The following is a 9,183-nucleotide window of genomic DNA, read 5'->3' on the forward strand; positions in this document are numbered from 1 at the left end:
CATCATTAGTGACTCTGCGTGGATATGACTAGACAAGTAATTCAACATTTTACAGTCACCAGATCATAGTTCTTGGAAGAAAACTGGATGCTGGCAAGAGCAAAAAACAATAAAAAAATCCCAGCCCTCTGGAACACAAACATTTTCACAAACACAGGAATTAATATGGAAGTTTTACAGAACTGGGGCTTAGGCAGATTTGTTTTCCCAAACAGATTCATCCATCCTTAATCAGCAGCACCAGCTGTCCCTGCTGGGAAAGTCTGCATCTCTTTTTCTGCTTGTCCCTGGCTGTGCTGAACTGGCATTTCCAAAAGTAATTACCTCACAAAGTATAGTTGAATACCCAGAAATACTAAGAATTGCTAATTCAGTGACAGCTACACTGATTCACCAAGCTGAAAGTGCTGGTTCAGCTCAGCAAGAGTCACAGAGTGACAAAGGAAGCCAGGATTTCACCAACAGGAACAGGCTCCTCATCAGCTGGATAGCAAAGGGATGGCTGGCTGCTTATGAATTGCAAATCCAAGACACTGTCTCAAGCTACATATTAGAGAAGTGCAATATAAAAGAAAGCAAATTGTGTGTGTGTGTGTGTATCTGCATGAACAGTGACAGCTATGGACACACATGATCATGTAACATGGCACTAAGCAGCTGAGCCATTACTGCTTTTATTTACTGTAAATTATTTATAACGACAATAATATTTATTTAAATAATTTGATTTGCTATTAGCAGCCTTTATTGGATTTTACCTGTTGTTCAGAAGCAGTGATATATTAGAGTAAGAAAGTAGTTTACAGTGCTAAAATCAAATTGCATTACAACCAAGGGGTCTGTAAACATGAAATTAAAATATTGTATCCTTTCCATGGTACTTTATCATAGGATCATAGAATCACAGAATTATGGAATGGTTTGGGTTGGAAAGGACCTTAAAGATCAACCATTTCCAACCCACCCTGCCATAGGCAAAGAAACCTTCCCCAGCCCAGGTTGCTCCCAGCCCTGTCCAACCTGGCCTTGAACCCTTCCAGGGAGAGGGCAGCCACAGCTTCTCTGGGCACCTGTGCCAGTGTCTCACCATCCTCACAGGAAAGAATTTCTTCCTTATATCTAATCTAAATCTACCCTCTTTCAGCTTAAAACTGTTACCCCTTATTCTAACCCTACACCCCCTGATCCAGAGTCCCTCCCCACCTTTCCTGTCCCCCCTTTAAGCCCTGGGAGGCCGCTCAAAGGTCCCTCTGGAGCCTTCTCTTCTCCAGGCTGAACCCCCCCAACTCTCTCAGCCCGGCCTCACAGGGGAGGTGTTTTAACCCCCCAAGCATCTTCGTGGCCTCCTCTGGGCCTGCTCAAGCAGGTCCATGTCCTTCTGATGTTGGGGGCCCCAGAGCTGGACACAGCACTGCAGGTAGAGTCTCATGAGAGTGGAGTAGAAGGGAAGAAGCCCCTTCTTTGACCTACTTGCCACACTTCTCTTGATGCAGCCCATCATATGGTTGGCTTTTTGTTCTGAGAACATACATTGCTGGCTCATATAAATTTTTCTATCCATCAATACCCCCAAGTCCTTCTCTGCAGGGCTGCTCTCAATCCACTCACTGCCCAGACTGTAGTTGTGTGTGGGATTGCCTCAACCCTTTTACAGGACCTTGCACCTGGCATTGTTGAACTTCATGAGATTTTAATGGACCCACCTCTCAAGCATGTCAAGGTCCCTCTGGGTGGCATCCCTTCCCTCCAGCGTGTCAACCACATCACACAACTTGGTGTTGTAAACAAACTTGCTGAGGGTGCACTCAATCCCACTGTCCATGTCACTGAGAAAGATGTTAAACAGTACTGGTCCCAATACCAACTCCTAAGTAATGCCACCCATCACTTCTCTCCACTTGGACATCAAGCTGTTGACTACAACACTTTATCTACCAATATAACATTCAACAATTCCTTATCCGCCATGTGGTTCATCCATCAAATCCATGTCTTTCTAATTTAGAGACAAAGGCAGCATGCGGGACAGTGTCTTGTAACTGCTGTTACAAAAATTCACCTTTACCCTTTGCGATAAACTATTTCAAGATGGCCCATTGCAACTGATAAGCATACAAGTCCTCTCACAGTGACTTCATATCTGTTCTTCCATTGTTTCTTCCTGTATATTAAAATCAAAATAATCCATAGATGAAGTATTACTGATGACTACTCTTTGCCTAACATTATGCACAACACTAAGATACATTATCTTTCATCTTGACATATCTCAAAGTGCAGTACTGTCTCTTATTGAAATTGCTTATTCTCCACTGGAACTCAGCTGTCATCAAAAGAAAAAAAATATCTCTTGTTAATTCATTATGCTCATACCTCTGTGTGAGCTACAGGGAGCTTCTCTAATTCTGAGCTTTTATCAGCACTGTCTATGCATTACTATTTTATTATGATTGAACTGGGTAAACACTAATACCCTACACAAAAATCTGATATCCTTTTATTCATTAAGAGTGAGTCATTTTACATTTCTTATTACCAACATCTTCCCAGCACTTAAATGTGGCTGACAATTGTAAAGTGTGGCTTCACAGTGCATCTAGCATGATGAAGAGGCAGTAGATTAGTAGCAGGTATCTCTGACATTGACCGTTAACAACATTTGTACAGTTTTGCCTCAGATATCTTCATGTTAGGTCCAGTTCCGCAAGCAGAGTACATTAATTTTGTCCACTGAATTACACATCAGTTAAGCTGAGTATCTCCTCTTTTCTGCTCAAGGGGCTTCTGGGAGCAGTCCTGCAGTGAAAGTGGGGTGGGAGAGCCAGCCCAGATATATAATAGGGGGGTCTCACAGGACACAGCCAACTTATCTGATCCTTTGCATCTGCACTGTGGAATTTGCACATCCGTAAAATGGGCATAAAACAGTGCAAAACCATTTTGTCTAGGTGAAATGACTAAATAAAGTGCAAGAATACAGTCTATTCAGTAACCCAGCTAATCGTAGTTAATACATGTAAGGCAGCTTTGTGTTCTTCTACATCCATTGAATATCATTAATCTCAAGGGGAAATGAGCAGTATGGCCTGTGAGGTTCATATAGCCACAGTAGGCAAATACTTCAAATCAAATTACAGCTCAGAAATATGATGGTATCATCTGTTCTTACATCTATTGTTTAAGCGTGATCTGCACAGTTATTATCAGCTCACAGAAACTCATGCACCACAACGTGAAATTTGCATGAAAACAACAGCTGTCAAACAACAGTAATTGCAAGAAAGTACCAGGGTGAAAAGAGGCAGCTATGAATTCTCTTTGGCAAAATTAACGAATTCATCAGAATTAGATTCTGCATGACCAAATGGGATAGAATCACATCTACAAGCATGTGAGTCCTCCAAGTACATAAAAGTTTGCATTAATTAAAATGTGTATTCTCCATCTGTACTTTGCAATCAATTTATATCCAGTCTGCTCCATATGTGCACTCCAGCAGAAACTTTGCAATCCAGGCATTTCCATTAAGATCCTCTTTTTCAATAACAGGATGTGGCACACAAAGAACAGCTGCAGCTGGGAGTAGGGGAGATCAACACCGTGGGTGCAAGTAGCCATTTGCATGCCTCCGAGACAGTTACGCAGAGAATCAGCTAAAATACCTCGGGGACCACTGTACTCTTGACAGTGGCCATTGGGGGTGTTCTGCACATATGATCAGCCACTGAGGAATCCATCCTTGATGCCCCCATAAAAGCAGAGATCGTGACAGAACAAACAAAGTAAGTACAAATGGACCCTTGCAGCTATTCCCTGATGTTCTGCACTTGTGCTGGTAACTGAAATGAAATAGCAGATGTGGCCAGATGGGCATGGATTTCTTTCATCACACCTTTAGCACACAACTATTTATTTATCCACAATTTAGGTACTCTATTAGAGTTCATCAGTGAGATCAGACCTCAGTGGATAATATCACATTGGTTTGGTTTTCGTGTTTTTTTTCAGTTTACATGGTTTACAATATTTACATGCTTATAATATCTACTTTTTAAATTGGATCAGGATTTAAACACAACATCTAAATAAAACACACTAGGATGTTGGAGGAGCTAAAAGGCAACAACTTAAAATGGATATCTAATAACAGCTACAAAAATTTGGAATATCTCTGATAATCCTTTTATATTAAATTTTGCATCTGCTATTGTTTCATCATGTTTATTGAATATCTTTTTATTCCTATTTTTTTTCTCTTTACAATTCTGGTTTATTATATGTATTATATTTATTATCTTCTAATACTATAGAATCATATCAACGACAATTTTCAAATAGTTCAATAGTTCAGACCACCCTGGGGACCAGCATCTGAAGTCTCTACTCAAGCCTAAATTCAGGCTGCCATTTTGGGCTGGAAAAATTTGAGTCCTCCAAGGAAAGACAATGTATAATCATATCTTCCTGGTGTGACTGCCACAAAGAGAGATGGGATAGGTGGAGGTGGCAACAAGTGCTAAGCTCCTCCATCTGGCAGAGAAGCACACCTGGAGGCTATTCTCAAGAAGGTGTCCACCCAGACTTGCAGCAGTTGTGCCCAAGACCCAGCTACAGGTATTACTTGCAGTGTGACAGATGACTTCAAGATAAACCATGCAGAGTAATTGAGATACAGCAATAAACCTGGGTACTGTAGAAGCATCACACAAAAACAGTCCCCTCAACTACAGCATATTAACTACCTCCATCAGCTAAATCATGGTAGCTAAGCCTGTGCATATTACTAGACCTCTGTTTTGTGGGGTAAAACACATTAACTCAAACCCCTGTCATGGGCAGAGCAGTATTGTGAGCCCAGGGCGAATTCAAAGTACATGCTCAGGTAGTTCCTGTTGTGGTGTATTGCTCATCCAGCACCCAGTAACCCACCAGGCTTCCCTAACCTGACCACATCTGAGCCTTATGTCAATTCACAAGCTAGTATTCTTTTTCAGGACATGATCTTTATCTCAATTTAAAGCTTATGTGCACAAAAATGTGGGGGTTTATTGTTTGTGTGTACTTTTGTGCATCTGTCAGCAGTGCATGTCCCTTATTGCACATAAACATATAGCCACCCTTCTCAGGGCACATGTGTAGTGCATGCTTACTCTCCTTCCATGACCCTCAAATATTGTTTCTCTGCCCTTCAATTCTTTTCTAGACTTCTGCTATCAACTGGATTTAACTCCACAGATTATTTAAACTTGATAAAGTTTTCTTTTGCTAGGCAAACAGGTCTCACCCAGAACTTGGTCAGAACCTAAAGGCACCACAAGATTTCATTCCTCAAAATGTTGATGTCCTTCTGGAATGGCTGGGCTTATTCCCATAAATCCCATAACACTGACCTAATAACTTCCACCTAAATAGTGTCACATGAAGCAGTTTGCACCAAACAACTGAACTTCTACAAACAATATATGGTCAGTTGATTATTTCAAGTGAAATCAAAGAAAGAATGAAAGAAAAAAGAAAATCATAGAACTGTGGTATAGTTCACCTAAAAATTCTTCCCGAATTCCCTACAAACAGCAGCAGCTGTTTCCACGCCTGAAATTTAATACACTGGTTTTGTTTAAAACCCATCCCAATTTAAATCTTTTTACTTTACACTATTATAATCTTCCCTGTTTTATAGAGTCTTGCTTTCTCTTATGTTTTAATTTCTCCTCTTCTGTGAAATAAAAACCATGATAGTTAAGTTTCCATGTCTACCTCTGTTAATCCAGCAGCCAGCCTGTAATTTTAGTGAGCACTATGTACCTGTCTCTTAGGGCTCAAATTAATTTCTCTTTCATTTGGCACCAAAGGGAAAAAACACAATCCTCATGCCCAGGCCAAGCTGGCACAATCAGTCCCAAGAAAATGCATTTTATCTTTATTCTTGTTTACTTCAGACAGCAGGCACAAAGCTAGGATCCCCAATGCCAAAGGCTGACACACGGCTCTAGCAAACACTGAGATGCTCAGTATCTGTGCCAGCTATGAATGATATATGTGCAAGGACTAAGGTTGTTCTGTGAGCAATGTTAAATTGGGTTTTGATCATCTGATCAAAGAGTGCTGTAAATCAACGTAGACTTTAATGCAGTGAATATAAAGTTTTGTTCCTTCATGAACAGAAATGACTTGCTATATGTAGGGCAGGGCTGTTTATAACACACAGCATGCCGTTTGAATTGTCATTTTGCACTCTGTGCTTCAAAACAGTGAAAAAGCACTTGAAAATAAATTTTAAAACATTCTTTCAATAGTGAGGGAGTTTTTTGGTTTAGATAGGTAGGAATAGGAAGTCTGTGTTTCTACAACTAAAACATTAAGCTTTAGTTTTAACAGGACATAGCTTTTCACTGTCCTCAGCCACTGCAATTAAGAGACCCTCCTCATGACATGTGAGGTCCATTTAAGCACCTAAAGCCTTCTAAAAAGAAGCTATCTCATCTCTGCTGATCATCTAGGTCAAGAGACCTTACTGTTTTCTGTGGTAAACTTTTAAGTTATGTTGCAGGAATTGGACACTACAAATGCTTTTTTCTCCCTCTTGACAAAGAATGTTACAGTGACCAGTGTAGATAGAGCTGCAACATCTAGCCACATTTGACCTCCTTGGAATGCATGAGTCTGGCTGCTAATGTAGCCAGGGAAGATGGGTATCAAAGAATGAGAGGTGTGAGCCTCCAGGGATGACTATTGTACCATGTTAGGCTATCCCAGAGACAGCTACCAGAGCCTTGCTTAGATTCAGAGCAGGGCTTGACACGGGACAATTTGCCCATGAACTTTAAGAGATCCTTAATATTTCAGAGGACCCACACATCCACATTTCTTATGTCAGTTGTAATGACTAACAGGTTACATAAATCCTTAACATGATGTACCATGCTCACATACATGCTGACTCTCTCATTCAACTTGAATCCTGCAACACAAAGCAAAAAGCAATCAGGCTCCATGAAATAAAAAAATGTTTAAGAGCCTCATACAGGCCTTCACTTTGCTCCACAGCATGACAGTTGTACCTGCAGCACAATGTGCTAGGGGTCTAATTCACAGCACTATGACCGAGGTCTGTCTCAGTCCACGCATGAATTACTCAGAACATTTCAGCTGCCTCTCTACTGTCCTATCAGTGTTAATGCCTATGGGAGCAGCTGACTGGAAAAAAAGAACATAAAAAACATTTTTACTTTTAATGTAGCAAAATATAATTCTAAAAGGTGAATGAAACAAGCTCCAGATACAGAAAAGAGGTAGACTATCAAGCAAAAGGAACAGGAGAGCTATTTGGACACTAAGTTTCAAACAAAATTAGTGAAACCCTGTACTGAACATAAGCTGCTTTATTGCAGCAGAGGTTACTGTGATACTAAACTGCCTTCAGGTCATGCATGTGTGAATGAAAGGAAACTGAATAATCTACCAAAACACCAAACACAACTTAGTATCTGTTTTTGGAATGAACTTCGCAAGCCTTCATGTGCTATTTCCACTTCTAAAGAGCCAGAAGAACATGGATCATTTTAGAAATCTCAGTAGATAACTGAATGAAAACAAAGAAGATGAAATCACACAAAAAATTAAGGTTCTAAATTGTACTTTGTGTCACTATAGTCTAATTTTGTAACTCTAATTTTAATGGTCTCACTAAGAGTTATAATTTATATAGAAAATACATGGCTGTGTTTTTTTACCAACTGGCTAGTAATTTGTGGTGTTCAGAAAGGAATAGCAGCAAAGCACCCATTTACTGAAAAGCAGTCATGTCATGGGAGAAGAGTCAGCTCAGTTATGTGAATCCAGCATGTACATTTTTATCTGCAGACTCTAAGCCACCAACTTTCAATGTATTTACCTCTAATGTACCAGACAATAAGGACACGGAATCAGTTTTACTTTAAGGATCCTAAAGTGAGTTCTGAATAAAACACCTATGAGTGGAACAAAAAATGTGTGCTAAGAATGGATGCTGGTTCCTTAAATATTGACCCTAGGTTTAAACATCTGTTGATGTGCACATAACGGGAGTTTTCCAGAAGCCAAAGCCCTCTTACTTAGTTTGAAGGTCCAGTCTCTTTAGCTAATGCTCAAACAAACCAAATCTTAATGGCCTATTACTGACTGCATACTTAGCCTGGATCAGCTCCAGAACTTGCTTATCTAATTATTGTAGCCAAAATAAAGTGTGAGTACAAGCCTTACAGTAATTCATCATGGATTCATTCCAGCTTCTCCTGAAGTCAGTGACTCTCTTTTGACTGACTTTCTCTAGTCATAAATTAGGACAAATACAGTAAGAACGAAACAGGAGAAACAATTACTTACGTTTCTATTGTTTGCAAACACTTCTGTCAAGTTGTTATTTTTCAGTGAAAGATTTTCATTAAAAGTACTCCTGACCTCTTGGTGTGACAAGAGATGTGAAATTTTAAGTTATAAATGGGATATAAGGATGAAATTCAAGTTTAGCGTAGAGTTATAATTGTGATGTAACTGTGTATAGGGGCTGTGCCTGTGCGTAGATCCATTTAGTTATCTCACTGATGGAACAATAAGCAATTTAAACACTGGAGCAAGCTGAGACAAGGGGGTGGACTGACCTTCTAGCCACTGTCTTCACAAAGTATGTGTTTAACTGCTACAGGAGCATTCCTGTTGACAATTTGAGGCAGACACGACAAATCCCCTTCACAGCTCATGTCTGTGCCTCAACCAGTCTGTTTCTTTTCAGTGTATTGATTCATCTCAGGTGAAGAAACTGCCATCCCAGAAACTCTCCCAGGGCCTTCCTACTCCAGAGCTAACCAACCTGTACAGACAAGATACTTTGAAATACTCAGTAGGAACTTATAAACATGCAGAAAGCACCATGCAGGTTAGTCTCTTGTGCACAGTTAAGATCATTAGGAGCTGGTTGGTAGATAGTTTAAGATAATCAACAGCAATGGATTGGGCACGTAATGAAATGATTGCACAGGACCAGTTGGATATAGGAATTCCGTAGAACAATGTTTTGGGGAGTCTTATCCAACCCTAATGGAGATACCATTACAAATACACTTGCAACAGAGATTTGAGTCACCACCCAGGTAGTGGTTGACCATCCTGTTCAAGAGACTTTATCCCTCATGCGACCATTAGACT

The sequence above is a fragment of the Tyto alba genome, unplaced genomic scaffold (assembly GCF_018691265.1).
Source record: "Tyto alba isolate M040663 unplaced genomic scaffold, T.alba_DEE_v4.0 Super-Scaffold_2, whole genome shotgun sequence".
Taxonomy (NCBI): Eukaryota; Metazoa; Chordata; class Aves; order Strigiformes; family Tytonidae; genus Tyto; species Tyto alba.